This window comes from Pteropus vampyrus, unplaced genomic scaffold (genome assembly GCF_000151845.1).
Source record: "Pteropus vampyrus isolate Shadow unplaced genomic scaffold, Pvam_2.0 Scaffold8, whole genome shotgun sequence".
NCBI classification, from domain to species: Eukaryota; Metazoa; Chordata; class Mammalia; order Chiroptera; family Pteropodidae; genus Pteropus; species Pteropus vampyrus.
In genome coordinates, this window is record NW_011888789.1 from 5,286,934 (window position 1) to 5,305,367 (window position 18,434).

General features: G+C 33.6%; 1 protein-coding gene across 1 annotated transcript in view; it reads left to right on the forward strand.

Moving 5' to 3' along the window:
* TNKS (tankyrase) overlaps positions 1-18,434 on the forward strand; it is a 192,203-nt gene that overhangs the window by 64,101 nt on the left and 109,668 nt on the right. The window lies entirely within an intron of this gene.

The following is an 18,434-nucleotide window of genomic DNA, read 5'->3' on the forward strand; positions in this document are numbered from 1 at the left end:
TGATGCTGTTCCTTCCTTACCACCCTGTTTATATTTTTATTGTATCTTTGCACTTCAGCATGATAGCTAAGTACTTTTTAACTGAGGCAATGTATTACCTTTTTACTTCAGGTAATGAAAAATTTTGGCTTCAGTGTCAGTTTTATTAAGACAAATGTCAAGAACCAGCAAAGAGGAAATGCTAGAATAGAAAAGATCTCTCATAACAATATAGAAAATAATGCTATAAGCGATATGGTATTGAGCAACTGTTTTCATTGATCTTTATTCTCAAAATGCTGCATTGGATCTATTTTTGTTTTTATTCTTAGCATCTGAGTTCTGCTGTTTTTGCCTCCTTTTACTTAACTGACCTTTGTAATTTGGAGCCTTTTTGTCACTGCAGTGCTAACAGTATTGTTTTAAACAGTTGTGTGAAAGTGAATGACTTTTAACTTCCTTTAAATTTGCCCATGTTTGAAGAAAATAAATCTTTCGTTCATTTTTTAGTGTCCATTCTATGCATTTTTAACAAAGATTGAGGTGAATGGATAATGTTTATATATAGAAAGCTTTGAAAATATGTGGAATTCTGCTTAATTACATAGAAAGACAACTTCTAAACATGTTAAAATTAATCTCTGCTAAATTAGAGTAATATGATTTTTCTCAAAAGGTTAGGTGATTGGACTGCTGAATCAAGATAACGTATTCTAGAGAAATAAAACTATTTTAAACCAGTGTAGGGAAGAAATTTAAACGTAATTATAAAATTTTAAATAATGAAATTAAAATATATAGCCTCAGGCCTGCTTGGGCTCTGTAGCCTTTCAGTGTCTTCTTCTAACAGAGTCCTAGGCAACAATAGCAGCCTTGGAGTGGTCTCTGACCAAAGGAGAAATATGGTTCATAGTAATAGAAGTAGATTATAAATGCTGTCCAAGACTGTCTCTATATGTAAGTGTCCTCCCTCTGACCTTTCCCTCTTTTCCCTCAGTGCTTGCCTTGTCCATTTGTTAGGTTCATTTAATGCAACACTGCTTTTTAGATCCACTTACATTTTTTCTAAAAGACAAAGTTTAAACGTAGTTAATTAATAACAAGAAGCTATCTCCTAATTTGAAATGAATTTCAGGGGAGATTTTATTGGCTGTTGCTAGTTTGGGTGAGAACTGTGGCATAACTCATGGAAACCGAAGATGCCTGAAAAACAGATACCATATCTATGAAACTTAGTTTGAAAAGCATCTAGCACTGTACCTTGCTTAGATAAGGAAGATATTCATTCTTTTTGGTCATAATACTGTTCGTTAATTGTTCTTTTCAAGAATATTTACTTTTTTAGAAATGACATATAACTTTTCAGTTACAATTTAAAGGAAAAACATTCTAATAATAGTAGTTAAGTTTGTAGAAAATATAAGCTAGTGATATTTACATATTCATTTTATATAATAGGGTGGACAACCTTTAAGTAAAATGTATCCTAAAATGGTTTCTGCCCAGGCAGGTTCTCTTCTGAGCAGTTCTTTGGAATTATAGTGGAAATGTTATTTCCAAAGCTAAATTTAAAAGATTAAGCATTGATAGAAAAGGAATCTTTTGAAAGGAATGCCTTAGTTTAGAGTTATTAGAGATTATTTTGGGCGATGTGGCATTCTTTATTTTTGTGGCACATGCAATTGTAGTACCATTACATGCCTTGAGGGTGACGTTTCTGTTCTTAATTTGTTTTCTTTTTGGAAATTTAGTTGCTAAAGATGACTTTATAGTATCTTTTATGTTGCTACTTTTGTGCATTAGCCAAAAATGTATAAAGGTATATGGGTATATTTCTTAAAGAAGATTGGCAAGGTGAAAATATTTTTACAGAATATTTAAAATATGTAAACGAGTAATATCCTCTTCTGCATAAAGAATGCATTACAAAGCTGTATAAAACAATAACATACCCTTAGTTTTACAATTAAGGGACCCCAGCATATAGCCATTTGCTTTGAATAGTCTACTTAGGTATTTTGAAGAGAATATTAATTGGAGAGACTCATTAAACTCGTCACTGAATAGTGTTGTGACTGATATATGCTTAAAAGAAATCTTGAGGTTTTTTTTGTTTTTTGTTAATAACTCTGAAATTCTAGGCATTCAACTGAAGGACTTGGAGGTGGTTTGTTTGTTTGTTTTAGGGAGCAAGGATATGAAAATTCTAAAACCGTCTATGTAAATTTTATTGAAGAGCAGTTATGGATCTTAAAATTTTGTTTATTTTGGCCTTTTCTCTCTAGTTATAAAAAAATACTTTCATTGTGGAAATTAAGGAAAATAGGAAAAGTAAAAGAAAAGAAAAAAATCATTTGTAATTCTACCACCTAGAGAATATTTTGCTAGAGTTTATTTATAATTTTCTTAGCACACACATCCCACACTCTTCTTTCTCTTTAATCATATCAGCCTTATATGTTACATATTGCTTAATAATCTTAAAAAAAATAGTTACGTGAATATTCTCAGAAGACATTAAGTATTCTGCAACATAAATTTATATTAACTTTATAATATCCTTCTATGGATAGATTTTAGTTCAGGTTAAGTTAGTTAGCTAGTTTGTTTTAGCTAATCTTCTAGTGTTTACCATTTAGATAGGTGGTTTTCTTCCTTGTGAATTTGAGTCATTTTATCAATTCCACTGACATTGTCTTTACTATATTCAGCCTTAGCATCCACAAACATGTTATATCTCTCCATTTCATACTGAAGTATGTGAGAATTTGGAGAATGAGGAACTTCTCTTTTAGGGGCTGAAATGCTTATGGTATTGTTTTGGGAGAGCCACACAAGTTAAAGGTCATTGACAAAGGGTATCCTCGCCTAAGGGGTAAGGATGGGTAGGGGTGTTTGTTAATCATGTAAAGGGAGTTCTCTGGGAGTACAGTGGGAAGGTGGGTTAAGAGAAGGCATGATAACAGATTGAGTCTGAGAGTTTGTGAAAGGATAGGTGACCAAAGTAGGACCAAGGATGACAGGGATGTAAAGTGGATGAGTTTAGATGGTCACAAGATTGCCCAAATAATTGATCCCAGCAGTTTCCTAGTAGATGTAGGCTGAGGGAAGTAGGGAGGAAGGATATATTTGCACCAAGGTGTCTCAGGGATAAGCTTTAATCTGGACTCATTGCACTTCTGAGGAAATCCTATTCTGTGCCTGATAGCTCCTAGTCTTTTCTGAAAGAAATCAGCCTGTGGCTCAGGTTAGAGGCAGAGTTGAGGAGTCTGATACGTTCTTGCTGAACCTGGAGTGTTAAATCAACAAAATATATCTGGAATCCTACAGCTCTTTTTTTCTGCTCCAGTGCTTCCTACTGCTTTTTCAGATAAAACCAAAGCCTTCAACATGATCAATGAGGATTTAAATTATCTGGACCTTGCCTGTATAGGTTTGGTTACTATGTTTTGTTCAAGCCAAAATGTAGGGTTCCTTTCTTTTTCTTACACTTTTCATCTAACCTCTCAGTAATTTTGGTCTACCATACTTTCAGATCTCCAGTCCAACCATTTCTTACCAGCTTCATTGCTTCAGGCCTAGTACATTCCTTCATCATTTTTCTTTCATGACAGCAATAGCCTCATAAAAGGTCTCTGGGCCTCCACTTATACTTGACTCAGTTCTCACTGTAACTGGAGTGGTGTTTCTAAAGCATAAGCCCATGATTAGGAAACTCTTTAATGTATTCTCATTACCCCTGAATAAAATCCAGACTCTTCTTTAACCATAGCCTGCCATGATCTGGTCCCTGCCTTGCATATGTCTGATCTTGTCTTTTACTGTATTTGTCCTTGTTCTCTTTGCTTCAGCCATAGCTGTGAGCCAAGCACTGTCACAAGAGCATTGAATGTTCACAGCACTAAGCGACACATATGATCATTGTACCCCTTTTTGCAGATGCATAGGCATAGGTTGTTACTTTTACAAGTTCACACAGCCATTAAGGGAAATTATTGGGTTTTAAAGTCAAGCAGGTTAACTCCAGAATCAGTGTTCTTATAGAGGCAGAATCAGATTTTTTACCTACTCATTCATTTAGAAGGATGTAGTATAAAACACGTTTGAAAAGTTGGATTGACCCATAAACTCAGTGCTTAAATTCAATCTGTTAATATAATATTTTACTAGTTTCATAGCTTGAAGATTGTTCCTTTCAAAAAAAAATTACCTGGGGTGGTTCCTTAGAGTAGTGGTTAGCATGTCTGCTTTACACGCAGGAGGTCCTGGGTTCGAGCCCCAGCAGAGCCATGGCCCATACCCGGGGTGCGCCAGGCCCAGGGTGCAGCTGCGGAGCGTGTGGGAGGAGACTCCCCACCTTCAGAGATCCAGCTCTTAAGGGGAAATGGCAACATCCAAGGTCAGGGGTGGAAGTGTGTGTGTGGGGAAAATTAAGAATAAAATTAAAAAATAATAAAAAAAAATTACCTGATTACTATTACCTGCAAAATTTATTATTCTATTATTATAATAAAATTAATTGAGTAGTAAATTATTTATCCAACTCTACAAACTCTATTCTTATCTTCGCTCTCTAGTTAATAGTCTTGAATAACATTCATTTGAAACATTAATAAAACAATATTTAGAACCTATAAGGAAAGATGTAATATTCAGAATGTTTGAACTATTTATAGGTAAGAGGCAGCTCAAATAATGTAAGTAAGCCTTACATGAGTTACAGTTAGATGTATATATAGAGAGAGGGAATAGAAACTCTTTCTGTTTAGAAAACCCAGCACTCTAATATTTCAAGCTCTTCCCATCAACATTTTTATGTAATTAAAGCCAGCAAGCTTACATCGTTAAAACCAGCATGATTTTTCAACTCATCAAAAATGACATATTTGTGAAGCATAATAACTTGTTAGTTTATACCCTGAGAGCAGCTGTCATTTTCCCCAATAAACTATAGCAACCTTACAGCACATTCATTGCAATTTACATTAGAGCTTTAACTACAACCGAATTGTTATTTTAAGTGGCTTTTTAAAATTTTCTTATAATAATTATTGTTAACATTTGCTTTCTTAAAATAGCATGTGACATTAGAATTCAGTAATTCTTTGGTATTGTAAGGGTTAATAGCTGTATTTGAAATTTGTAATAAATTTTTATTTTGCCATAATTGTATGTTCACATGCACTTGTAAGAAATGATATAGAGAGGTCCCCTGTACCTTCTGTATTATTTTTCCTTAGTGGTAGGTAACATCTTGCAAAACTGTAATATGGAGTCACAACCAGGATATTGACATTGATACAGTCTAGGTACAAAACATTTTCATTAAAAAATATATTGTTTTGTAGTTTTCGCCACTGGTCTTTATCAATTTTGGTATTAGGGTACTGCTGGCTTCATAAAAGAGTTAGGGAGTGTGCCATCTTTTATTTTCTGAAAGAGATTATTTCTTCTTTTGTTGAATTCACTGGTGAAACCATCTGGGCCTGGCACTTTTTTGGGAAAATTTTTATTGATTCAGTTTCTTTATAAATGTAGGGCTAATAAGTTAAGGTTATATATTTCTCCTTGAAATTTTGTAGTTTTATGTCTTTAAAGGAATTGGTGAATTTCGTCTAAGCTTTCAAATTTCTTTGTATAGAGTTGTTTGTAGTTTTCCTTTGTTAGACAACTTTTGATGTCTGCAGGATCTGTAGTGATATCCCATTTCGTTCCTAATAATTGGTAATTTGTGTTTTCTTTGTAATGTGTTGCCTAGAAGTTTGTTGATTTTAATGATTTTTTTTTTAAAGAACCAGTTCTATTTCATTGATTTTTTGTTTGTTTGTTTTTAATTTTATTGATTTCTTATGTTTATTATTTCCTTCTGCTTGCCTTGGGCTTATTTTACTCTCTAGTTTCTTGAGATGGTAGCTTAGAAAATTGATTTGAGATTTTTCCTTTTCAAACTTATGCATTTTAGTGCTATAAATTTTCCTCTATGTACTACTTTAACCGTATTCCCAAATTTTGATATGTTCTATTTTCATTTTCATTTAGTTTAATATATTATTTTCTTTTCTCTGAAATGTCCTATTTAACCCATAGGTTATTTAGTAGAAGTATGTTGTTTAAATTCTGTTTGGAGATTTTTTTCGTTAACTTTCTGATATTGCTTTCTAGTTTGATTCTGTTGTGGTTTGACAACACTTTATGTTTTCAGTTATTTTTATTTAAAAATGTTTGTTTTGTGGCCCAGAATGTGGTCTGTTTTTCATGTTCCATGGACACATGAAAAAAAATGTGTTTTTGGCTGTTGTTAGGTGGAGTGTTCTGTAAGTGTCTATTAGATCTTGTTGGTTGATGATGTCGTTGAATTATTCTGTATTTTGCTTATTTTCCTTACATGATCCGCACTGATATCATGGTTCAGAGGAGGGCTGGCCTCCTTACTACTGGGCTGTAGTGAAAATCTGGCAGTCTGCGGTCTCCACTGACATTGTGATGAGGAAGGGCTAATTATTACCTGGCAGAAATGAAAGTTCTGGCTTCCATTGAGCTTGCAAATTGAGGCTCATCACTAGGCCTTTGCTTCATAGGTAGGGGTGTGGCCATAGTATTTTTACTTTTGTTTTTAGGAGAGTTTTAGTAGTATTTGACTGGAATGGACTAACTCTTATCTAAAGATTTTCTGTCTTGCTAGGCTGCCCCCCCTCCTTTTTTTTTTTGTCTGCACCCATTGGCACTTCTGGATTGCCAGCTCTTCAGCTCTTAAGATTTTATATACAGGGCAAAAAGAATTTGATAACTCAATATCGTATTGTTCCTTTGGATACCAGGATCCCTAACCAGCCTTTCTTCTTCTGCTTACCTGCTAGTGTCTTTGTATGTTTATTTTATAAATAACATCCAGGGTTTTAGGTATACTTAATGGGAAGAATATAGAAAATACATATCTACTCCATTTTCCTAGCAGCAGAAGTCTTGAAATTATTTTTAATTAGTCATTAATATGTGGAATTAGTCATTATTCATATAGATACTCTGAGGATGTAAGCATTCAGTGAAACTGCATGGACAGTAGGGATTTTTGTGGCTTACCTATTTTTCTAAATCTACCTGCTGATGAAAAACCTCGATTTAAGCAACTGTGGGTTATGAGGGGTCGTGTTGGACCCTTAGTAATATTCATACTCTGCTGCAGAAAACACAGTTGTTCAATGCTTTAGTGTTTTTAATAGTCTGAAAAGTAAAATTATGATTTTAGTATTTATAGTTGAAATAATTCTGACTAAAATGTGAAAGTTATCCACAGCCTACTGCTTTGTCAGTAGGTAACTGGTAAAGAAGCCCATAGTCCCCTCATTCATGATCTTTATATGCCGTTCATTAATTCCATTTACTCTTTGGCTCAGACCTAGGGTTGGAGTGGCCCAGCAGCCAGTGTTTTTCTAGTTTGTCTAATTTGGAATTATTTTACTGAAAATTTAAAAAGTCACTGAACATTTGACATGAGATTTTAATTATTTTAAAAATGAGGTGTCCTTAGGTGTTGGAATAATAGGAAATTATGTAGCATCAAAGAGGCTCCATTATGAAAGTAACTAAATTAGTATTGTAGAATTTACTGTAGAATTTTTACAAAATATCATCTTTTCCTGCTGTACCCCAGCTTTGCCAGTGTCCCTGACTTGTATTACTCATTCAAAGGCTAAGGAAACCGGAGCAGAATATGATACAAAAGATATAAATTGACTTAAAACAAAAACCTTCTTTGAACAGATACTTACCTTTATGCCTAGTATTTTCCAAGAACAGTTCTTGTACCTACATTTCACCCCTTCCAACAAGCTGTTTGAGCAGATATTAGTGAGGAACATGTACTAGCTGGTAGGAAGAGGCTAAATAGATGTGTATACCCATTTACTTAGGGAACAGTTTAGTGAAGCTTTGGAATAAGAAGGTTGTTGATGACCCTAGGCATCACAGTGCTCTTCTCAAATGTTTTTTCCCCCTCTTTAATCCCTCTCCCACTTCAACCCTTGACCTATGGCTGTTGCCATTTCTCCTTAAGAACTGGATCTCTGAAGGCGGGGCATCTCCTTCCACATGCTCACAGAATGCACCCAGGGCCTGGCGCATCCGGAGTATGGTCCATGTCTCCACCTGGGGCGTGAACCTAGGACCTTCTGTGTGTAAAGCAGATGTGCTAACCACTACACTGTGGAGCCATCCTCTTCTCAAATTTTCTAATGCTATATAGAGGAGAAGACATCACTAGCAGCAGGTTCATGGTTTTACTGCAAGACTGCAGCGTAGGCTGTACAGCACAGTCACGGGAATTTTGGAATCAAGAATGTATCTGCATTTATACCCCAGTTCTGCTGCTGACTGGTTGTGTAAACTTGGGGAAGTTACCTGCCTTTCTATGCCTTAGTTTCCTACATTTTCTCATTTAGAGTGGAAGTAATAATAGCCATTTCTAGAGTTGTATACAGAATAAATTTATTTGAAAGAACTTAATGGATGGTATATAGGAAACACTAGATAAATTGCTACTAATGTTACTAATAGTGAGCTTGTTTTTTTGCTTCATTTGACTTTTCATTATTATCAATCCAGGTTTTCAGGGACTTGTCAACAGTTTATAATTTTCCTTATCTTATCCTTACATTTAGGTTAGTAGTTCTCTAGATGTTATCCCTAGATCATCAAGATTGACAAAACTTGGAAACTTACTAGAAATGCAGTTTTTCAGGCTCTATCGCAGACATACGGAATCAGAAATCCTGGGGGGTAGGACCCTGCAATCTGTGTTTTATCATAAGCCCTCCAACGATTCCCTGCCGAGGTATTTTTTTCTGCTTCCTTGCAGAGCAGAGGGAGTTGTTCATGGTTGTTCCCCACTTTCATACTTCTTATTCTGAACTAAATTTATCTGGTTCTGTTTTTGTCCCTAACCACTGTTCTGATATGTTTTCTTCTTTCTCCTTGAGTTTATCAGTAAATTCCATCTTGTATATCCAGTGGTCACTTCCTTGTGCAGACTCTCAGCAGCATGCAACATAATTTATTACAGCTTCCTTTTTTGAAATAGCCTTCTAATGACTTCCAGAAGACTATACACTACTGCCTTTTTTTTCCATTCCACTGACAGATCCTTCTCTTGCTGATTCTTTTTCTCATACTGCACAAAGGGCCCAGGTTTAGTCCCAGGATATTTCCTCCTCCCCGTCTAACTTTCTGGATAATCTCATCCAGTCTACTGACTTTAAATAGCATCTGTATGCTCAAGACTCCTCCCTCAAACTCCCTACCCCCCAGATTTATGGCTCTAGTGCTGACCTGTCCTTTGAGCTCCCTCATATAAACTAGTGTCCAATCCAGTTGCCACTCACCCTTTACATCACCCATCAATCACTGAAATGATTTCATTCATTTACTTTTTTGCTTATTTATTATCTAACCCCCAACTCCTGAATTCCTGTACTGGCTTCTTGAAAAATGGGACTTTCTATTTCTTGTTTGATATTTATAGTCTCAGCATTCTATAAATATTTGTTAAATGAATGATGGGTGCTTCATAAACTAGAACTGTTTTATTATAACAGCATAACATGATAAAATCAGAATAGCATTCCATAGGTAAAAAAGGTAGAAAAATGATGCGTCAGGCAGGTGAGCTGCAATTGACAATAGGAAGAAATCTGGAAAGGGATCTTTGAGAAGCCATCCAATCTGATAGTTTGTCTGTTGTTTGTTAAATCTGTGTTGGTTTGTTGATCCCAGAATTTGCAAGTGCCACTTCCAGCCACTCTAAAATAAACTTAGCAAACTTACTCTTTAGTTAGTTAGGTAGTTTAAAAAAAGAATCCTCATCACATTAATGAAAGAAAAAAAAAGAAAAGAAAAGCACCTTTTGTTTATAAATTCATACTATATAAAATTTCCTATCAGAATGCAATGTCTGGCTCATACTAGAACCTCAATAATAGTTTTTGTTATTGAAGAATATATACATATAATCAGTTGTATAACATAAAATCATAAATCTCATATGAATGAAATAACCTATTAAGATGGAGATTCTAAAACTTTTCAGTTGATGTTTATAGATTGCTGAATGCTCTGGAATCTAAAGTCTAGATAAACCCTCAGAATTTTAAAAAGATGTCATAATTTTAACTAGAAACTTTTTACTGTAAAGCCTCCTTTTACTGGATTGTTTTTCTCCTTGATGAAACAGTATATATATCCTCATAATGTTCCATGACCCAGTTTCCCCACCCCAGCTATGATATTGTCACAGTCAAGAGCCATTTTAGGTATTTAGGGTAGACAAAAGACTGGGAACCATCCAAAACTGAGAACAGTCCTCCAGTGTGACATCAGTTTTATAAGAATATTTTCACTTATTTGCTTAGAGGTCATAAAATGTACTAACGAGAAAGAAGCCGTTGGTAATTATTTTATAATTACTAGGTTGTTATATGGTGTAGTGGAAGAAAATTTACTAAAAACTAAATTTGGAGTTATCTTTTGAATAAATAACCTTTTCTCTCCCTTTTTTCTCTCTCTTTCTCTCACTCTCTCTGGTAGACTTAATTAGATATCATAATCAAAAAATAAATCTGCTTTGAAATATCTCATTCCAGTCTACCCAATTTTAAGTTTTATATCTGTAATCCTATTCTGGTTTAATATTTCCCTTTTTTCTCTTTTTGGTATTTCATCTTACTCCTTCAGTTACAAAGAACTTTTTCAAAATAACGCTAAAATGATATCTAACATAATTGGTTGACTTTTTTCCCCCCCAAGGAAAAGCTGACCAGTTTTTAAGAATTTTCAACAGAAATCCAGTTATAGAGTGTAAATTTAGTTGCCATGAAATGGCAGCTGAAATGGCAATGATGCATGCTACATAAGAAAAGGGAAGATCAGCTTTGTCTTTTATGTTCAAAAGTAAGCAAATTCTACATGAAAATCTTTGAAAAATAGCTTTGGTTAGATCATCAGTGCCAATTTTGCGTGTTATTATTGTTTATATATCCAGAGAACTTAATGATATTAATAACTGAAACTTGTAATTAGACCTTTGACAAATAGAAAGATGACATATTGCATATATTAAAATACAATGAAATTTCTACAGATTATACTGTTTAATGTGAATTCAGATGTCATTTTTTCTCAAAATTGCATTCTCAACTATTGGTATTGCATTGAGCTACTGAACTGTATGATTCATATATTGTTGCTAATGTCAACCTTTTCTACTGCTATGTCCTCAATATTATTTTTTAATAATGTTTCAAACTTACAGAAAAGTTAAAAAATGGTAAAATAAGTACTTACATACTCTTCCAATAGTTCACCAATTGTTAAGATTTTCTTGATTTGTTTTATATATTTTTCTCTATATGTATATATTTTTCTTTTTCGTCTCTGAACCATTTGAGAGTTACTTGCAGACTTTGTGGAACTTCACACCTAAATACTTCAGCATGTATCTCCTAAGAACCATAATATACTTATCACCCTTGGGAAATTAAGTATTATACATAATACAGTACTATTTTCTAATATTCAATTTATTTTCCTACTATTTTATCAAAATATTTCTTTGCCTATGACCTTTTTCCATCAATACTAGGTAATTCCATTTCTTTAAACAGCTTTTGAGCCATTTCAACTCTTTCATGGACACTTAGAGATTGGGGTATTATTTTACTTCTCCCTGATTTTCACCCCTTTTGTACAGATGCTATGAGTATCCACTGAAAGAAACATTTGCCTTTTTTCTTTTAGATGTTTTACTTTTGTTTTAATGGTGTTACTACTGTTTCTGTGTTGTTCTTTACAGAGATACTTGGATACAAGTAGTAATTATGGAACATGGTGCATTACCATTTACATTAGGCACTTAAGAAATGCATTATAAAATTTTGAAATTGGTTACCTATAAGGGTGTGGGGACCCCAATGGGAAAGGGAGAGGTAAGATATTTTCTAGAGTATACCTTTTTGGTATAATTTTAGTTTCTAGAAGCATGTTAATGTTTTACGTATTCAAAAAATAAAGTTAAATCAAGGACGAGGAAAAACTCTAAAATTTGAATGCAGACAAATGAACCGTTTGCATTTCAAATAAATAACCACACTGAAGGACATAAGATCTAATCCAAGTAACTTTTCAACACAGTACTTTATACCTTCAGTCTAGAAGGGGGAAAAGGGGGCAATTTCAAGCAAACTTTAAATTTTTTTTATCAGATTGTTTTGCAGTGATATGGTATAGTAATTCTGAAACTATTTTATGTATAAGTAAGATTGAATAAATGTGTTGAGAGCCAAGCCTCTTACTATAGAGTAAGAAACATACAAATATAAAACGGGAGAAGACAAAGGAAAACTTTGTGGAGTTGGATTGAAGTGGTAGGTATCAGAATAATGGCAGGGAAAATTTCCTAGGTCTGCTGCAGAAAAGCTAGAGGCAGTATGTCACCCCCAGTAGCAACGTAGCATAATTGCTTTCCAGATCTTGGTTTCTATATGCTATTCCCCTACATGCTATTGAAAGAGTTCTTTGGAAAAAAAAAACTAATTTCAGAGTAGGGCAAGGGTGGTATAAGATGAGCTTGGAATATGTTATTGTGCTAGAAAGTAAGGAAGAGCTTCAAAAAATAGTGGAAGCATCTCAGAAGGACACAGGAGCCAGCTTGAAGGGGGATACTACTGACCAAATCTGGGACAGTTTCACCATCAAAAAAAGTGAGAGTGGATCAAGCCTATTAGATAAAATAGGAATAAATTTGTTCATAAAGTGATAATGAATGAATGAATGAATGGATGGATGAATGAATGAATGAATAGAAGTTTGTTCTTCTGTAGAATGCCCACAGAATTGTGGAAGGACTGTTGGAGTTGGAAAATCATCATCTGCAATGATCATATTAAAGATTGGTTAAGACATGAATTAGTTGATGCCCAACCTTAAGGACCTGATTGATGAGGACAAGTATATTTGCTTGGTTCTCAGCATGTCTCTCTATATATTGATTATTACTTGAGAAAAACTATATAGTGAAGAAATCTGACAATACCTTTATTGAGGCAGCAAAATTAACATCACCAGTGACAGTCAAATGAACTTTGTGTGCCAGCCGATTTAATATACCTGAGAAGGATACAACATCTCTTATGTTGTATTCTAGCCAGGGATGCATAACTAAATCTCATGAGGAAACATTAGACAAATACAAATTTAGGCACAGTCAACAAAATAATTGGCTTGTGTTTTTCAAAAAATGTCCATGTCTTGAAAGACAGAGCCTGAGGACTTATTTCAAATTAAAGGAGATTGAAGAGAAATGACAACTAAATGCAAATTACATGATCCTAGACTGCAGGAGGGGGACACTCTAAGGGATATTATTGGAGCAACAGTGAAATTGGAATATTTATATTAGATAAAAGTACCAATGTTAAATTTCCTGAATTTAATTACTGTACAGTGCTTATACCAGAAAATATTCTTATTTTCAGGAACTAGACACTGAAGTAATAAAAAAAAAAAAAAAAGAGGCACAATGTCTTGTAACTTTCTGAAACGGTTCATAAAAATTTATTACATATATATGCATACATGCAGAGAAATATATATATAGAGAGAGAGAGGATATAAAGCACATGGGTGAAATAATAAAAATTGGCGAGTCTAGGCAAAGAATATGCAGGACTCAGTCCTCTGTACTGATTTTGCAGTTTTTCTCTATGCTTCAAATTATTTAAAATAAAAATATTTTTTAGTTATTACTCTAAGCAAAAAAAAAAGTGACAGAGTTTGGTCAGTACCTTACATAGTCACTCTATACAGTTTTTCTACTTTTTCTTTACATTTTACTTCAGACTGCATTGGTGTTCTTTTCTATTTATTATTAACTCAAATTAAACTCACGTTTCTTTTCTATCCATAAAGGTCAAGTTTCCTGCGTCTTATTTTAGATCAGAACACCATCTAATGGGCATTGCTATAATTGCTAACTCTCCTTGTTCTCTGTCTTGTTCTGAAGAAAACTCGGGCATTAAATTAGTTGAGGTTATTTTGAAACAAATGATATCTGTATCATTTTTTTTCTTTTCTTTTCCTCAAGAACACAATAGACTAGTGTTCTTATTTGGATGAGCATATATTCACTTCATTCTCTGAGGATACATTACCTTAGTGGGTACTAGGTGGGTACTGACTAGTTCCAGGAAGCTTTTTAACTTAATTAGCCTTCTTATAGCTTTGTGCATCTAACTGTGTGATAGGCGAGTGAGCAGTATCTTCTCAGGGAAAGGATGATGCTTACTTAGAGTGTCATTAATTTACATTATCTTAAAATTGTACATTTGATCATCATCTGCATATAGCTTTAGAATTTCTAGACTGTTTTTGATATGGACATTGGAAGTCATCTGAATGACACAGCCTTATTGGGTATGGAGAGTTATACAGTGAACCATATGTTTAAATATTTTTGAATGAAAGTGGAAAACATATAAAATTATCTGAAATGGCTATGAATATTTTCTTACATGTGGAATTTCTTTTAAAGAAATAGTTTTTAGGAGATTAAACAAGAAATCAGTGTTAGATGAAGAATGCTTTACACATAGGCCATCCATTGATTTGTAGGTTATCTGAACTTCATTTTCTCTAGTTTGTATCATACTTTTTTTTTCTTTCTGAAGAGGAGTAACATTCTGTGTATCAGTTCTTATTTATGTTCTTTCCCTCTTGTTTTTTCTTTGTGGGGAAAAATCCATTGCTCTTTATAATTCTGGTTATATGTATTTGGCTTCACTGTTTGGAAATAGGCCCCAGGTGAGTGAAAAAAATCTTTTTTTCACTATTGATGTTCTAAGCTTTCTATATGTTGTTTTTTTCTATTATTCTATTACCCTCCATTGCACTGAAAATGAATGATATATTGCTTATGACAGGACATAAAACTGACTCTTGTTTTAAAGAAGTTATTAGAATGCCAGTGGCAATAACAGACAGGCATGGAAGTATACCCTTTTCTCCAGAAGAGCAAGAAATTTTATGAACTTGTTTGCAAAATAAGTCTTCTTTCATTTTTAAAACTTAATAAGGGAAAATAAAATAACCACTTGCCTATACTCTATAAAAAAATGCCAAGTAGAGGTATTAATGATGATTTTTATAAAGAGAAGGCTAACTAAGAATACAGAAGGGAAAGAAGCTCAATTAAGAATGGAAACATTTTTTTAATGCCTTATGTTTAGTACCACTAATGATTTTATTCACTCCTTTCTTTTAAGGATTTATTTTTATACATATTTTCCCAATTTTTTATTTCTTAATTAGGGGGCATTTGACAGCTTACAGGACTGGTGCTTCATAGAAAGTTCTTGGGATGTGGTTCTATAGTGTAACTTAGCACATCTGCTTTACACATAGAAGGTCCTGGGTTCGCGCCCCAGTGGAGCCACGGTCCATGCTATGGCCATGCCCCCGTGAACAAGCCCAATGTCTGATCTTGGAAGCTAAGCAGAGTTGGGCCTGGTTAGTACTTGGATGGAAGACCACCTAGGAAGACCAGGTGCTGTAGGCATAAATAATAATAAAAAAAAGAAAGTCCTTGGATCATTTTTTATTTCTCTATATTTACCTTAATCATGGCTCTCATGTGAATGTTAACTTACTCTCCCCATTATTCAAAGTCATGCTTATAACCCATGTTGTGGGTTATAACTGAATTATGGAAAATTTTGGACCTAAAGATTTTATAATCTCCTGGAGAAGAAAAGAGCCATGATCGTACAGCCACGTTCATGTATATATATTTACATTTATATTTACACACACACAGACATTTTACATGATTACCTTTTTTTTTAAAGAACAAAGGAATGATTCTGAATGTTATCAGATAATTTTTATATTTTGTTTCTGAAAGAGAATGCAAAAGAGTATTCCAAGGATTTTTCACTTTAAGTCCTTACATGATACTTTTCAGAGAAAAAGTGTTAGACGAAAGTTGAGATGATATTTTTAAACATGATTTGACCAAAGAATGAAGGTAAAGATAGTCTCTCCTAAGAAACATTTGAAAATGTGAAGAAGAAAATTCTTTTAAGTATGCTAAAAGCTATAGGAAAAGAAAGGAGATTGGCATATTATTTGGAATATTATTGGTATATTATTTGGAAAAAAAAAATGGAAAGATGATGCACAGAAAGCCCCACAAAAGAAATGAGTATACATTGTAAAATCGGCGCCCAGTTCACAGAGCTAAAGAACACTTAAAGGAATGAAGGTTTGCAAAGTTTTCTGTAAAATTAATTAAAAAGAACTGAAAGTGGGGTGGGGATGTCCTAAAAATTTTACTCAGAGAGCACAAAGTGAGTGAAGTCCTTCCAAAGCTACATAGATGGCAAAAATACTTCAATTTACAAAATGGCTGCTTTCCAACAGTTTCCCCTCGAAACAAATCGTTGACTTACCCACTTCTATTACTAAATTAACTTTCTTCTTATAAAACTTCAAATAGTGCTAGACTTTTATCATCACACTGTACCAATAGGTTTGCCAGTAATGTGATATAATTAAGTCTGAATGTTCTCAGTATTGTTATTTAAAGCAAATCAGAATGCTTCCTTATAGGTTCTTGAAGGTTAAAATTCAGGAATTAAGGTAGCATTTTAGTTTATTTCTTAAGGAGACCTGTCTTTAATTGGTCTGAAAACCAATTCAGCTTTCAAGTAACCGGTATTCACAAATTGTAAGTTGTTTATACATAGGAAAACAGCGTATCAGTAGTTTTTATTGGTAGGATATAAGAGCAACTTTCTTTTGATTTTGAACCATCATTTCTCTGAGTTAAAAAAAATGAAACTCATTTTTTAATTGAAATGATGAAGTATGTATGATAACTTTAAATATATATTACATAGTTTATTTTTTTTTCCACTACATAATCTTGTTCATCTAGTCTTTTTTGTTTGTTTGTTTGTTTGGCTTTCTGGAGTTTTCAAAATATTTTTCAGTGAAAGACCTCGTATCTTTTTATCATATAGGAGAATATAACATATATTTACTATGTTTTATGTATTCAGTGCAGTTCAGTAACTTTTGTATTTATCTCTGATTTGATCAAATGGATTTGATTAACCACTGAAGCTAGTCCTCGGAAACTACAGTGAGTTCTTCGTGTCATAGTTAAGAGATTTTGGTTTGGGTTGTGAGTATATTACAGTGAGGGATGAGTTGAAGAGTGTGCAGAAGCAAAAGGACTTCTTTGAGTACTAGCAGTACCTATGTTTAGTAGGTTTCTTCATTTTCCTTTACAACACTTTCTACATGTCTTCCAGTAAATCGTATAAAGCTTGATGTCCCAACATAATCAGGAAAGTTTAAGAGCAATGAGAGATGAGCTTTTGTTTACTCAACAAAGGATAATTACAGGAAAGCATCTTGGACCTCCATAAATCTTTCTCATTATATCTGAACTCTTTAGCTGAAAAGTACTTATACAGAGACTATATATAAAAGGTCTCTCTGGTAATTTTGATATTTTTATATCTTGATCTCACATCATGGTTAGGTTTATCTTTAAATGCAAGGCTAAACTATTTGAGTAATTTATTGGAGAATTGTTTATCCCTGAGCATTTTTAGTTAGACTGTATATAATATTGGAAAGTGAATAACTATCTGACTGTATCTGTTATATTCAAGAATCTGTCTTTAGTCATTGGATGGCAATAATTTAGAATTAACTTGGCATATGAAGAATGTACCAAGACAGGTTCATCTTTTTTTTTTTTAATTTGTATATTTATAGTCAAGAATATTTTTTCATTATCAATTAAATTTTCTTTTTGAGAAAGAAAATAGCACCTTATATATATGAACTGTTGTGACTCAGCCAGGTTACAGACAAAAACAAGGTTTTTGTAAACCCACAAAATACCAAACATCTTCCTCATCTGGCTGAGTGACAGCTCCTTTTTTACTGGGTCATTGAATTGCACCCATTTTCTAATAGCATCCAATCTAGAACAAACCTCTGCCTTCTTAGATGCTCCCCCAAAATCTCCCAACAAAGGTCAAATGCTTTAATAAATTCTTTCTAACATCCCCTTACTGAGCTGCCCCATTGTTCTCCGTGGCATGTGTTCTCCCTCACATTAAGTAACAAACTCAACTTCTTCAACTATAGGTGTGTTTCTGGTAGTTTTGGCTGGAGGGCATTGACACTTTCCTTAAAGATATTTCTTAAGATATAAATTGTGCCCTCAACATTTAGGAGTTGAATACTTTGTTAACTTTTTGTATATATATTTTAAAGTCATCATGTTTATTAGCACTTACATTTCAGATATTTTGATAGTTGATAAGTATATGAGGATAAATGTGGCACTGTACTCTGGGAAATTTCAAACTGAGCAATTGATATTTTTTCAT